Source organism: Protopterus annectens, chromosome 3.part1 (assembly GCF_019279795.1).
Source record: "Protopterus annectens isolate FY-2018-M chromosome 3.part1, PAN1.0, whole genome shotgun sequence".
Classification (NCBI taxonomy): Eukaryota; Metazoa; Chordata; order Ceratodontiformes; family Protopteridae; genus Protopterus; species Protopterus annectens.
The window spans coordinates 1,855,559,994-1,855,573,492 of record NC_056732.1 but is presented as its reverse complement, the minus strand read 5'-3'; positions in this window follow the sequence as shown (position 1 = coordinate 1,855,573,492).

The following is a 13,499-nucleotide window of genomic DNA, read 5'->3' as shown; positions in this document are numbered from 1 at the left end:
TATAGGATTTAGTGTAGAAAATCCAACTCAGAAAATGTCAGAGCATGATGGAACAATGAGTTCGCAAAAGGAGAAATAGGTGGACCATAAAGCATCTGATGGCTTGGTTCTTCAGCTGGAAAACAGAGCAAAAGTTAATTTGGTGTTAGAGTAGGAAATAGTGGGAACTCTGCCACAGGCAATGTTGTACAGTGATGGGTCAGTGAGTTCCCATAAAAAAGAGCAGCAGATGATGGAGAATGCAGCTATAGAGGATATGCCTCGGGAAGATATTCTGGAATTTTTTGTAGAAGGCTTACAGGAAACAAAGGGAAAAGAATGTGCTGTCAGTTTAGAAGAAAAGGATCTAAGGGAAGAGTCGCTTGACTTCATAGAGATGGATAGACATATTAACATTGATGAAGAAAATAAAAAAGATCCAACATGTTAGAAGTCTGATAAAACAGATAAACATAATAATCAAGGTTGTTAACAGAAACTCATGTGATATAAAAGACATAAAGAGGATGTATTACTATACAACTAAATTAATAACATATAAAGTCTTACCACAAAAACATAGAGCAATAAGAGAAAGGATGAGAAGAAATAAAATGCCATCATGGAAGCATCAAACAGAGAAAACTATAAAGCAGTTAGGACAGTAAGTGTCACCGTTAGAAAAATATAGAAAAGTAAACATAGCAACAAAAATACTTTGCATTGCTTTTACCACATCTATTTTTCAAAGTATCAGAACACACCAGGGTCTATCACACAATATTGCAAAAAATAAAATAAGCATATCAGATCAGGCAGATCCACATAGAAGATTTGCAACTAAATATAAAGGAAAAGTTCAAAATAAGCAATTCATTGATGACCCAAAAAAATGTTATAATGAAATAGAAAACAAAGCAAAAGGAACAGAAATATCCCTACAAAAAATAACACATTTTGGAGAAATAGTTATGAAAGCCATATAAACATAACAAAGATGATGAATGGATATAAAAATTTAAAGAAAAAGTGAGTTTAAATGTACAGGATATGGAATGGGATGAAGTAACAGCCAGGGAAATTGAAACAAAATTAAGAAAAGCTCCTAAATGGAAAGCCCCATACCTAGATGCAGTACCTAACATCTGGCTAAAAGTATTAACATCTTTACACAAAGATTTAGCCCTGAGTAAGAATTACTTTTATGCTTATCCTGAACAGACACCAACATGGTTAACAGCAGGAAAAGTGAATACTCCTCCTTAACCTTAAGAGAGAATCTGTATGTTATCGTAACACCTATAGACCAATAAATAACTTGTTTTCTGATGATATACAGACTATATACTTGAACTGATACAGGCAGAGTTTATAGTCATTTAAAAGAAAATTCAGTCATGACATTAGGACAAAAGGATAACAAAATACAGTCATATGGTAGAAAGGATCATTTTTTGCTAAATAAAGTCATAATAAAGAATTGTAAAAAGAGGAGGAATCTAAGTATTTCATGGATAGATTACAAATTATGCATTTCTTGACAGATGTATGAGAGATACCCTACATTGATCAGTTACATTACAGTAACCGTAAAACTATGGCAAACCACTTGCAATTAAGCCATGACATAGGACAAATTATTATCCTAGGAATAAAAAAAAATCAAAGGGGGATATTCCAGGGTAATTCTTTCTTACTGCTGTTGTTTTCTCTAACCCATTACACTGCTCTTCCCTACCAGATTGGGTCTTTGTTACAATTTTGTTCCCAGAAAACAACCTTGCTTAAGGATTCCTTTTGTGTGTTTGTGTGTGTGTGTGTGTGTGTGTGTGTGTGTGTGAGACAAAACCATGCAACTCATCAGATGAGGAGTTGAAAGCACAACTGCAAGTGGTTAAAACTTTCTCAGATTGTATAAGAATGACATTAGGTCTTGATAAATGTGCAAAAACAATGTTTAAAGAAGGAAAGTTGCAGTACAAGAAAATACAGTCTGGTATGAAAATGTGATATAAAGGAACCTGAGCAGGAATGAGTGTATAAATATTTGGAAAATAATGAAGGGTTGCTAATAAAACATGAACAACTGTGAGTAAATCTCTGGAAGAAATACTTGAGATGACTAAAACTAATATTGAACACAGCCTTGCCATTTAGAAATAAACGCCAAACTATAAACTAATTTGCTTTACCTGTTCCAGCTTATAGTTTTGGTGTGACTGACTAGTTCCAAAAGTTTGTGGATCATTTGAACAGAAAAATAAGAAGAATACTTCACACTTATTAAATGATGTATAAAAGTCAGTGTATACCAAGATTATATATTCTACTTTGTGAAGGGAAGTATTGTCTTCCTCGAAATTAATTTCATACATACTCTGCAGTCATGGGACTGCATTCATATCTGCTGAGCTCATCTGATCCAAATGTAGTGAAACTTTTAAAGCATTAGGTGAGGAAGTCTAAGATGACCTCTCTACTTAGTTTATCAGAAGCATTTCGATGTCAAAAAGGAATGGAAATCAAACCAGAAGTAGAGAAAAATCAGACAGTAATTGAATGTGCCAAAAAAAGAACATAAGGTGAAGGATCTGATGAGAAGGCAAGAAATGTGAAAAAGCCATAACTATAGTAACAGTGATAAAGATCTTCTGGAACAATGACATGCTTACCGGGATTTGACACAGGAATGGTTAAGGAGAGGTAAGTTGACACCAGAAATGTTGATAATAGCAGCCCAGGATAGTGGACTACATACATATTGGTTTACAAAGTCCATTGAATATGCAGGAGTAACGGACAAATGTAGGTTCTGTAAAAAAAAAAAAAAAAATTGGAAACAGTCACACACATTGTTGCGGGATGTGTTGTATGGCAGAGGGCCTGTACACTGAAAGGCACAATGTTGCAAGACTGTTGCATTGGAGATTCTGCAAACACTGCAGTATAGAAGTAGCTGAGAAGCATTAAAAACAGGAACCACAAAAGCATTATAGAGAATGATGAAATGTACATCACATGGGATTACCCATTGCCAACATTTCAAAACATAGATGCAAGAAAACCAGGTATAGTATTTCATGAGAAAAATAAAAAAGCAGCATTGATCATTGAAATTGCTGCATAATTACAATGTGTCATGTACAGAGGGATAGTCATAAAATGTCATGATTTGCAGGCATAAAAGAGAGCAATGTGGAAGAAAGATACCTAGTCATATTTACATATGCTACATCTACATGTAACTTCATATGAATTGTAGGAGGAGTCATTTCTGAGCATATTGCAGGTGCTGTGAAGAGCACTTTTAGCTAGCATCAGAGACTGAACCAGTACTAATTTCATAAACTTTAATTATACCCTGACTTAGAAACAGGGTCCACTCCCATCATTGAATGAGAACAATGTACCATCTGTGACAAAGAGTTTTGTGCAGACGGGTCCCTGGTATAACATTAGAAGATCCATATGAGGCAGTGTTACATGTTGCAAGAGTACATGTAGCAGTGACATCATAAAATAGCACTATGTCTGATGTGGGCCAAAGCAAACCAACTGGATATTTTATTTCACAAGGAAAAGGCAAAAGAAACATTGATTGCTACAGCTGCTACACCCAGTCACTACAGTAATAAATGAACTCCGACATAAATTTGTAAAATGTCAAGACATGTAAAAAAGTATAGCAATGTTGAATAATGATATACAAATGTTCCCAGATGTAATTGGAACAACTAGGCTATTAAAAGTATATTTAAAGGTACTACTGAAAGAAGTAACCCCCTTATAAACATCTGGAAGGGGCAATTCTTGCTACATTGTGGGTGCTTTAAAGTGTTCTTGTATCAAATGTCAAAGATTGAAGCAAAATGGATTTCATGATCTTTAATTATGCCCTGAATAGAAATGGGGTCCCTTCTTGTCAGTATAAGTAGACGAACTAGATATTTTGATAAATTAAACAAAGGCAGAAAACCTTTAAATGTGTTACATGTGGCAAGGGTTTTATACAAAATGGTGGCATGGTAAGGCAAACGTATATCCACACTAAGGCAGGATGGAGAGATTAAATCAGTAAAATAAATAAATAAAGAAAAGGAAGTTTTGTTTTGAACTGAAATAATCCTCAAACCTTGGTGCATATTTTCACATGGTGGGCTTATTTATTAAATCCCGCCAAGGTAAAACCTGTACGTATAGACTAGTATATATAATATGTAAAGAAAGGAAGACCTGAATGCACTCTTCCCAGTATAAAAAATGCCCAGCCCTGGCAAAGGATTTAGGGCCAGGGCTGGTACAAAGACTAATGCAAAGTCATTCAAGGATGATAAGAGATCTTGTCACTCTGTCAGGCTGTGATCCAACAGATGATGTAAGACTTTCCACTATGGCAATAAAAAAAATGTCCACAAAATGTTAAAAGCTTGGTTAGCCATGCAAGAAGTCTGGAATGTAGAAATGTAACTATGCCTTTCTCACTCTAAATTCACTAACCTCCATATCTTAGCAGGTAATAAAGGTCCAACATCAAAAGAAGCTCTCACTTTATTGGTACCATACTCCATGCTCTTCCTCTTCAGCCACCACTTGCTATTTATTTTCCTCTCTCATGTCCTTCCTTAACATTCTTACCTTTCTATTAATAACTCTCTCCGTGCTCGTAATCTTCCCTCCTGCTCAGTACTCCTCTTTATCTCATTCTGTTCATCTATTTTGGCAGCAGGCTACTTTATTAGTTTTCAGGTCCATACACTGTTAGAAGTATAGTCAGTATTTTGAATAACGTTATATTACTTGGCTTGACATAGGTTATTCAGTTCTGCAGTCTGTCTTGCTACTTGCAGTACATATTGTTTTCTTAACAATTCTGTAAATGTATTTCAGTCTGTGTTTTTATCTGTTGTGGTGATTGTCTAACTTTTATTTAATTATCGCCTACTGTAAAATGTTTTTGCATGGTTTTGTTTAGCCTTTCTCCTCAACTTATTGTAAAATATGTTGTGGGACTTTCTTCCATTGTATATAGTTACTCAACTACTGTTTAAATGTTTTTGAATCTGTCATGAAGCTTTTCTCTCTGGGCCTCCACTGAAAATGGGACATTGTCTCAGTCAGACTTTCCCAGTTATCAAAGGACAAACTAAAATAAATGAACAAATGTGGACAGAAGAGATGTCATGTTTTGTTTTTTCTATGCAGCTAACCCAGAGTCTCTGAATAAATGCAGAGTGAGAAAATCACTGAAATAAAAATAATGACAAAAATTACAGATTCCAATTTAAGCCATTAACTGACGGAATAAAATCAAGACAATAGGCAGATAAGAAAATATTGATGTAGTTGGAAAATGAAGCAAAAATGAAATGTTAAAAGAGAAAAAATCTGCAAGTATTTGCAACATTAAAAAGAGGGGAATGGACCCCAGAAAAGAAGCGAGACCTAATATGATGCAATTCATATGCAGAAAGAAAAAAAACACTTTAGTTAATAATCTTAATTTAAAAATATTTGAAAATACATCTAGACAAAGGCAGCCAGACATGGTAAATATCAGAAAACTGAGAATCGTGGCGCAGAAGCCTTATGTAGTGACAAGTAAAAAGTTTGAAACAGAAATGTAGGAAATTGAAAATGAAGTGATAGAACAGTTGCAAAGTGAAGGATTTAAATGCGAGTAGCACATCTAAATGTGACTTCAGAATTGTGGTTTCTTAAAACGGGTACAGCTTGAAGATGTAACACAGGAAGTAGAGCAATGTATTAGTAGAGAAAATTAGCTTCTTAATTGTCAAATGTTGAAATCAGTAAAGATGTTGCACAAAACAAAATGTCACAGTCATTTCAAAGCCAAGATGCTTCCACACAGAGCTAGAAAAGGAAGGAAACGCAAACCACAGAAGAAACTCAGTGAGGAAGAAGAAAATATGTTTGAGACCTGCTGGAATGGATGGAAATGAGAGGCAGAGGCTGCTAAAGGTGAATAAGACGTGAATTGTCAACAAATTAATAAAGAATTGGAACTATAAAGAGAGATGCATATGTTGTAACAGAAATTAACATAACACATTGTTGTACAGTAAAACTAGTAACACACAAGGTGCTACCAAGAAACTATAAATTAACAGGAGAACAAATTAATAAAGGAACATAATAGGGCAAATAGATCACCACCATGGAAGCATCAACTTAAACAATTCTGAACCAGTTAAGTAAAGATACATTTTTGGAATACTACAGAAAATGAAAAGAATCTAAAAAAATTATTAGAACGTGAATGAGCAAAGGCAAAAGGGATTGGGAGGGTGGCCTAATGGTTAAGGTGTTTGCCTTACAAACACAAGGTGCAGGGTTTGAGTCTCACAATGGATAATTGGCTAAGCTTAAAATGTCTCGTAAGGGCAATTAGCTTAGTACTAATCTATGAACCAAAACAGATCAGGGTTTGTTACACTATCTGTAACAATAAGTTAATATTCTTTGCACAGGCTGAAAAACTTAGGAGATGAACTGAGAAATATAAAAAGGGTACCAAAAAAAAAAAAAAAGTTGGGGATGACCCAAAGACATTCTGCAGGGAGCTAGGGAAGAAAATGGCAGTAGTTGAGGAACCACCAAGAATGAGGGAATGAATGCATTCTGGAGAAATGTCTGTGAGGACCCAATTGAGCACAACATGGAGGCTGGACGGTAAAAGCACAATTAAGAAATTCTGATCTAGAAGACATGGATTGGAATGAAGCAGCTCCTAGTGAAACAAAGTTAAAAAGGCTAACAACTGAAAAATGCCAGGTCCAAATGCTGTACCTAACTTTTGGTTAAAGGTATTAAAATCTTTGCACTGTGATTTAGCCTTGAGTAAAAAGTACTTGTGAATGCACTCTGAAAAAAACATCAGACCTGGCTAACAAGGGGGAACCATACTCATACTTAAAAGTCAACCTGCAAATCACCCTAAAAGGTATCGACCAATAACCTGGCTCCCAACAATTTATAAATTATATACAGTAATTTAGGTAAAAATACAATTGTGGCCATCAAACAGAAAGAGAATATAAGAGATTCATATGGATCATCTTTTGTTAAAGCCATAATGGGGACATGTAAAAAGGAAAGGACTCTCAGTATGGTGTGGATATAGAACAAAAAAAGCATTTGGTAGGTTTTTTCAGTCCCAAATCATACGGTTTACTATAATTTCATTGAAAAAGACAATATTTTTGAGTTGTTTCTTCAACTCAAATGGCTGAAAATGTGAATGCAATTTTTACATTTGACATTCAAACCAGTTTAAATTTTGCTTTAAAATCACTGATAAAATGAACGGTGATTTTGCAAGGACCACTCACTTCTATGCTTTCACTTTTACACATTCGGAAGCTTGTGGTTCACTGTTTTAATCAGTCGCCCATGTGATTATGCGATTTAGAAATCCCAGATGTTGTTCAACAAAATTATAGCAAACTGGATCACACAATACTTACAAAAGTACAAAATTTATCACAAATTGATAGATTTTCTTGCAGTTACTATGAAGAAATGGCAAGCCACATTGCAGCTGAACCACAAAAAAGGACAAATGGCTATCCAGGGAGTGAAAATGTATAGTGGAATATTTTGGGGGTGATTCGTTGGCACTATTAATGTTTCATCTTTCAGTCTGTTAAACTGTTTACCCTACAGCTTAGGTCATGGATTTGGTCTGACTGCAAGAAAATCATGGGGTCAAAGGATAACTCATCTACTTTTGCGGGTGATCTAAAAATTGTATAGTTTGTCAGATAAACACCTGGAAAAGCAGCTACAAGTCATCAAAACTCAGTGTCAACAACTGTGCAAAAGAGGAAAACTGAATAATCAAGAAAATATAAAACTTGTGGAATAAAGTCGTACAAAAGATTTGGAACTAGAAAGGTTGTACATATATCTCTGTGAATTAATGAAGGGATAGCAATAACAGCATGAAACAGAACAAAACTCAGGAATATTCTAGAAAACTAAAATTAATACTGAAAACTTAAAACAGCACACCACTGAATACACCAGATGAATGCTGCCTGTCACCCAGTTTAAAAAGCACTTAGAAGTAAAATCAAGTTGGAGGTTGCAGGAGCAAAACGGGTCCAAAAAATGAAGAGCATCTCAAGACCAACTATGTAAAAAGAATGAGTATTTATTTAAAGATGAGCGCTTTCACTGTTAACACAGCTTCTTCTGAAAACTGTTTTAACATCTAGGAATAACATTAAATATATGAATCAACTTGAACTTCCTGTTTTAAGTTACAGCACTGGGGGAACAGGCCCAAAAAAAGAGCTGTATTAGCTTAATAGGAAAACAAAAATATTGCTTCATGCCCATCAAATTATATACAAGAACCAGTTTTTGCCAAGATTATATATCTGTCATTCTGATGAAGGCATGGTTCTCCTTGAAATTGTCTATACCCATAGGTCAGTAATTGTTGGATTGGAAACTTATATATTGACCTAATCTGGTCCAAACATAAACATGAGCAAAATAAGTTTAAATTTACTTCTTAACTAAGGTTACCAGAAGCTTTTAACAAACAAGTAGGCATGGAAATCCAGCCAAACATGGATAAAAATCAGGGGGCAACAAAAATTGCAAAAAAAAAGAAAAAATACAAAGAACAGGATCAGGCAAAAATAACAGATGGAAAGACCACAATTATAGCAAAACTTATAGAGATCTACTGCAGCAATCATGTGTTGACCAAGAGTTGATGTGTGAATGGCTGAGGTTAGGTGAATTTAAACCAAAAGGTGAAAGGTTAATATTGGCAGCCCAAAATAGTTTATTACAATAGTTTGTGATATCCATTGGGGGGGGGGGGGGGTAAAAGATGCAGACAAATATAGGTCTTGCAGCACAGAACTAGAAATATACACCTTGTTGCAGATTTGGATACACTCATAGCTGATGGTTTGTATACTGAAAGACATAATGTGGCAAGGTTGTTATACTGGAGATTGTAAACATTACAGCATAGATGCTGCTGAGAGACATTAGAAATGACCTGCAAAAGATTGTTGAAAATAATGAGTACATGGGGTCATCCCATACCAGTAGCTAAGAAGGCAGAAGCAAATCAATCAATTATTGTTTCCCAAGAAAAAGAAAAAAAAAAAAACGAAATAGCCTTGATTATTGAAATTGCTACATCCAGTAACCATAGTGCCTTATGAGCTGAAAGGCATAAACCTGCAAAATATAAAGACTTGCAAACAGAAACTAGAGCAATATGAAATAAGGGTAGAATGAATTACTTGGATGTTACTGTTCAAGCACTTTAAGATAAGGAACAGTTTAAATCAATCGTGTATAGAAAATATACATTTTTTGAATTCCTATTTGCATTTTACCAGCAAAAAAGAAGCATTCTCAAGGGTCCAATTATAATAATATTCAGGATGTTCTCCGAGGAAGTGGATTTTAAAGATGAGTGTTTTAAATTGAATGAAATGTTTTTAGAAAGGAGATATCCTGTTAAACTGATTGATTGAGGTTATTAAAGAAGAAAGTGAAGGGAGAAGTGATAGTTACTTTTCCATTCTGGGAAGGTGAATATTAATTTGAAGCCTTTGAAATTAAAAAATGGCTACAACTTCAAGCATAGGAATGAAGAAGGAGAAGGTTTGGGCTATGAGGGGGCATTAGTTATAAATTATAATAAGGATACTGATGTCATAAAAAGTTATAACAAAAAATTTGGAAGAATTTGCTAGTTTTTCAGACCTAGAATGGATATTTACACAGCCTATTAAGTTTATCTTCAAGAAAAGTTATAATGTTAAAACTATTTTGGAAACAGATTTTTGAAAAGGTAAACAACAGAAGATAAATAGGACAGGTAAAATAGGACAGGTACATATAGCTGTGGAATGTTTACCCAATGTGCTTGCATTATTAACAGTGAAAGTATTTATATACATGGTAGAAATAGATGCATCCTGGCCAAAAGTTATGCAAATTGTAACAGTACAGGGGCAATTTATATAGCCTACTGTACACAATGTATGGCTTTATATGTAGGGAAAACAGGGCATTAAACCAAAGGATTTATGAACACCTTTACAACATTAAAAATAAAGCTATCACTAATGGCCTTTATAAACAGAAGTTAAAATGTAAACAAGCTAAATATATAGTTTTTGTGCTTGAAGAAGTTTCACAAGACCTGAGAGTGGGGCCATGGTAGACAGAAGTAGAATATAGGGAAGTATATATTGGGAGTTAGTTTTAGAAGCAAATGTGCCCCTGTTTTAAATAAATTTATCTCCTTGGCACCAGTTTTGAAACTTAGGTCAGCTAGATTATAAAAAAGAGTTTTAAGAAGTTCACTTGATTTGCATATAGTTTTATTTACATTATTATTGTATATGCATACATATTGATTTATTTATTATCTTAATAGAGTTATATGTACTATGGATTTTATACATTTATTTTATTTATGTGAAGCAACTGGGTTAGTAACAAAAGAAAATGTAATTGTAAGTAGTTTATTAACATTTAACTGTTATGTGATAGTTTGGTGACTGAATATCATTTTTATTTTAAGTTTTGTAAGAAATTACTCATGCAATATTTATTAATTTTTTTAATGTGTGGTTATTGATTATGTTTAACATACATTATAGGGTATTATTGTATAATAAGATAGAGTAAAACATAAGTGTAGATAGTTTTAAGTGCTTTGAATGTTCTCACACAAGAGTTTTTAAGTAATAGTTTTATGTATTCAGTTGGTTAATTGTTTGAAGTGTTATTGGTTGATTAAATGAAATATGCATATAAGTGGTATGATTAAATAGTAGGTGCTGTTTGAAGAAGTCCTTGGAAAGGATGGAAAATGTGGTGAACCAGTTAAGCATTTAAAGTTCCTGTTTATTTTTTCATGTGCTTGGTTATTTGTTTTCGTGTGCTGCAATAAAGTTAATTTCTGATTCCTGGGCTCATCTACATTTACAATCTGCATCTCTGGAGTGCCTTCTTTTTCTAGTTTTAAACTTCTTTATTGACCTAATGAGGTCAAACATAATGAAAGTTCTAAAACGAGCAGAATAATCTAAATTGAGTTCTTAACTTAGGTTAGCAGAAGTCTTTAACAAACCAGTAGGCATGGAAATCCAGCAAAACATGGATAAAAATAAGGTGGAAACAAAAAGTATAAAAAAGAATACAAAGGACAGGATCAGGCAAAAAGAACAGATAAAGACCTCAGTTCTAGAAAAATGTATAGACATCTACTGCAACAATCACATGTTGACCAAGAGTTGATGTGTGAATGGCTAAGGTTAGGTGAATTTAAACCAAAAGATAAAAGGTTAATATTGGCAGCCCGAGACAGTTGATTATGTACTAAATAGTTTGTGATATCCATTGAGGGGGTAGAAGATACAGACAAATGTAGGTTTTGCAGTACAGAACTAGAAATATACATCTTATTGCAGATTGGGATGCACTCGTAGCTGAAGGTTTGCATACTGAGACATAACAATGTGGCAAGGTTGTTACACTGGAGATTGTAAACATTACAACATCGATGCTGCTGAGAGACATTAGAAATGAACCACAAAAGATTGTTGAAAGTAATGAGTACTCTAGTTCCTTCCATACTAGTAGCTAAGATGGTAGAAGCAAAAGGATCAAATATTGTTTCTCAGGAGAAAAAGACAGAAATAGCATTGATTGTTAAAATTGCTACATCCAGTGACCATAGTGTCTTATGAACTGAAAGACATAACTCTGCAAAATAGGAAGACTTGCAAAGAGAAACTAGAGTGATGTGAAGTAAAGATAGATAGCTCCAGTTGTAGTAGGAGCAATTGGGCTAATAAATAAAGAACATTCAAACACATTTAGATATCCTACTGGTAAAAGTTACCCATCTAGGCATGTAAAACCCTAGGCATTTGGAAAAAGTAAACCAAGTAAAATATAATTAGCAATAAGAAAAAGACAGGAATTGTTAGAAATAAAGGATAAATAAAATAAAACCAACAGTATAATAATTGGAACTATAAAGAGATCTCTGCATGATATAATATAAATTAACAGACCACATTACTATGTAGCAAAACTAATAACTGACAAGGTATTACCAAAACATGTAAAGTAGTTCAGAAACACACACACACACACAAAACATCACCACCATGGAAATGTCAATTTAGAAAGAAGTGTGAAACAGTTTAAAAAAAATAAAGACGCATTATTGGAAGAGTACATTAAAGAAAGTCTCTCTAAAATGTTAGAAACGTGAAAGCGATAAAATGAAAGCACAGCATATAGAAGAGATTGTGATTTGTTTTATACCATTTCTAACAATACATTAAAAATCTCTGCATAAGCTAAGAAACTCTAGAAATACATTGAGAAAGTAAAGGATACAAAATCTGGGATTGACGTCAATAAATTCTACAAGGAGTGAGGAAAGAAGACTGCAATAATTGAAACACCACTGAGAAAAGATGGCTTCTGAAGAAATAACTGTGAGAACCCAGGTGAACGCAACAAGGAAGTTGAATGAATAAAAGCAGTAGTAAGAAATTCTAACATAGAGAGTATGGACTAGAATTAACTTCGGAGATAAAGACAAAAGTAAGAAAGGATCTCAGTTGGAAAAAGTCAGGTTCAGATGCTGTATCTAAGTTTTGGTTAAATTTATGAACATCATTGCACCATGCTTTATCCTTGAGTAAAACTACCTATATTTACACCCTGAAATCATACTACCTTGGCTAACAATAGGGGAAAACCATATTCATGCTTAAAATTTAACCCTATCAATAGGGGAAAACCATACTCATGCCTAAAACTGAACCCATAGACTTTTCCCAAGGTCTGTTGGGTCTATAGTATAAGATCGATGGTTGAAAACATCGAACAACATATGGTCAACATCTTCAAACGTTGACCTTATAAAAACACAAAAAAGAAAAACAGTACTCTAACTGGTTTAAGCAGGGGGGCAAGCCCCCCACACCCCTACTACTTAAATATACCAACTCCGAGACCGCACTACATTGCAGTAAACGGAAATCTCCCCTTACGGAGATTTCCATTTACACGCTTGAGATTCTGAGCGTTCGATATTCTCGTGCCAATAATGTCAGATTCAACATTGTTGGCTTTCGAGAATATAATATAGACCCGGACTATCAAACAACATGTAATTGTATACAAGAATTAATGCAGAGCAAGAATTCAGTCATTTAGATAAGAAACATTCAGTCATGGCATTAGAACAGAAGGGGAATAAAATAAGTTCAGATGGAAGTAAGGAGCATCTCTTGTCAAACATAGTCATAACCGGAACCTGTAAAAAAGATGAATCACAATATGGCATGGAGAGTTTATAAAAAAATGTCAGTATTCCATACTTTTGGATTATAGAATGCTTACAAATGTACAAGATCCATCGCACATGGAAACATTTTATTATATTTACTATAAACAAGTAACAAACCACCTTACATCTGAACCACGCAAAA